General features: G+C 37.4%; 1 non-coding gene across 1 annotated transcript; it reads right to left on the bottom strand.

Moving 5' to 3' along the window:
• Positions 1-2,257: 2,257 nt before the first annotated feature.
• LOC130937091 (small nucleolar RNA R71) lies at positions 2,258-2,365 on the bottom strand. Its single transcript, XR_009068325.1, has one exon. It is a non-coding gene; the product is annotated as a small nucleolar RNA R71 (small nucleolar RNA).
• Positions 2,366-2,578: the final 213 nt, after the last annotated feature.

Genomic DNA, 2,578 nt, shown 5'->3' with positions numbered 1-2,578 from the left:
GGGATCGACCCTTACTCGCGTAAGGTTTATTACTTGGACGACCCAGTGCACTTGCTGGTTAGTTGTGCGAAGTTGTGATAAAGAGTTGAGATTGCAATTGAGCGTACCATGTTGATGGCGCCATTGATGATCACAATTTCGTGCACCATGTTTTTGGCGCCGTTGCTGGGGATTGTTTGAGTTTGGACAACTGACGGTTCATCTTGTTGCTTAGATTAGGTATTTTTTCTTCAGAGTTCTTAAGAATGAATTCTAGTGTTTCAAGGTGATGTTCTTATCATCACCAAAGTTGATTGATTCTCATCAATTTAGCTCTTGAATGCAATGTCCTGCTGAAGCTTGGCTAGCCATGTCTAATTTCTTTAGACTAAAGCTTTAGACTAACATTGCATGATTCCTGGAATTCTCATTAAGAATTTTGATATCTTTATTTTCTTTTCCACTTAATTTTCGAAAAATCCAAAAAAATTACAAAATCATAAAAACCAAAAATATTGTATGTTTCATGTTGAGTCTAGTGTCTCATGTTAAGTTTGGTGTCAATTGCATGTTTCTGTTCTTCTTGCATTCATTCATGTGTCTTAAGTGATCTTCAAGATGTTCTTGATGATTTCCTTGCTCTGATCTTTAAATTCTCTTGTCTTGAGTGTTTTGTTGTTTCTCATATGCATTCTCATTTTGTTAGTGTCAGTAGTATACAAATTGCTAAGTTTGGTGTCTTGCATGCATTGTTATTTGATTTTAGTTGCATTTTGATTATTCGTCATCATTAAAAATCCAAAAAATTTTTTAATTTGTGTCTTTTCAAGTCAATAATACAGAGAATTGAAGATTCAGAACATACAGCAGAAGAATTATACAGAAAAGCTGGGCATTCAAAACGCCCAGTGAAGAAGGCAAACTGGCGTTTAAACGCCAGCCAGGGTGCCTGGCTGGGCGTTTAACGCCAGCCAGGGTGCCTGGCTGGGCGTTTAACGCCAGCCAGGGTGCCTGGCTGGGCGTTTAACGCCAGCCAGGGTGCCTGGCTGGGCGTTTAACGCCCAAAAGGGTAGTGTTTTGGGCGTTAAACGCCAGAATGTATACCATTCTGGGCGTTTAACGCCAGGATGGCACAAGAAGGAAGATTTTGTTTTTAATTCAAATTTTTTTCAAGTTTTCAAAATTTTTCAAAATCAAATCTTTTTCAATTCATATCTTTTCAATCATATGTTTTCAAAATCAATTTCTTTCCATTTTCAAAAATACTTGCTATAAATTAATGATTTGATTCAACATCTCAGAGTATGTTGCCTTTTCTGTTGAGAAAGGTTTAATGTCTGAATCATATCTTTCTTGTTAGCCAAGTCATTAGTTTTTAAAATCAAATCTTTTCAAAATAGTTTTCAATCATATCTTTTTGATTTATAATTTCAAAATCTTTTTCAAAAATCACTTGATTTCTCTTCCACTGCTAGTTTTCGAAAATCAATTAAGTTTTTTTTCAAAATGTTTTTAAGATCTTTTACTTAATTTTCGAAAATTTCTTCCCCTCTTCTCACATCCTTCTATTTATGGACTAACACTCCTCCTTAATGCACAATTCAAATTCCATCTTTCTTGATAAGTTTGAATTCTTCTACCTCTTCCTTCTATGTTTCTATTCCTCTGACACCTCAAGGAATCTCTATACTGTGACATAGAGGATTCCATATTTTCTTGTTCTCTTCTCTTTCATATGAGCAGGAGCAGAGACAAAAGCATTCTTGTTGAGGCTAACCCTGAACCTGAAAGGACCTTGAAGCGAAAGCTAAGAGAAGCTAAGGCACAACTCTCTATAGAGGACCTAACAGAAATCTTCAAAGAAGAAGAACCCATGGCAGCCAAAAATAACAACAATGCCAACAATGCAAGGAAGGTGTTGGGTGACTTTACTGCACCTACTCCTGACTTCTATGGGAGAAGCATCTCTATCCCTGCCATTGGAGCAAACAACTTTGAGCTTAAGCCTCAATTAGTTTCTCTAATGCAACAGAATTGCAAGTTCCATGGACTTCCATTGGAAGATCCTCATCAGTTTTTAGCTGAATTCTTGCAAATCTGTGACACTGTCAAGACTAATGGGGTTGACCCTGAGGTCTACAGACTAATGCTATTTCCTTTTGCTGTAAGAGACAGAGCTAGGATATGGTTGGACTCACAACCTACAGAAAGCCTGAACTCTTGGGAAAAGCTAGTCAATGCTTTCTTGGCAAAGTTCTTTCCACCTCAAAAATTGAGTAAGCTTAGAGTGGAAGTCTAAACCTTCAGACAGAAGGAAGGTGAATCCTTCTATGAAGCTTGGGAAAGATACAAACAATTGATCAGAAAGTGTCCTTCTGACATGCTTTCTGAATGGAGCATCATAGGTATCTTCTATGATGGTCTGTCTGAACTGTCCAAGATGTCATTGGATAGTTCTGCTGGAGGATCTCTTCATCTGAAGAAGACACCTACAGAAGCTCAAGAACTCATTGAAATGGTTGCAAATAACCAATTCATGTACACTTCTGAAAGGAATCCTGTGAACAATGGGACGAATCAGAAGAAAGGAGTTCTTGAG

Source organism: Arachis stenosperma, chromosome 6, assembly GCF_014773155.1.
Source record: "Arachis stenosperma cultivar V10309 chromosome 6, arast.V10309.gnm1.PFL2, whole genome shotgun sequence".
NCBI lineage: Eukaryota > Viridiplantae > Streptophyta > Magnoliopsida > Fabales > Fabaceae > Arachis > Arachis stenosperma.
The sequence above is the reverse complement of the archived record's forward strand: the minus strand, read 5'-3'. Positions and strand labels throughout refer to the sequence as shown.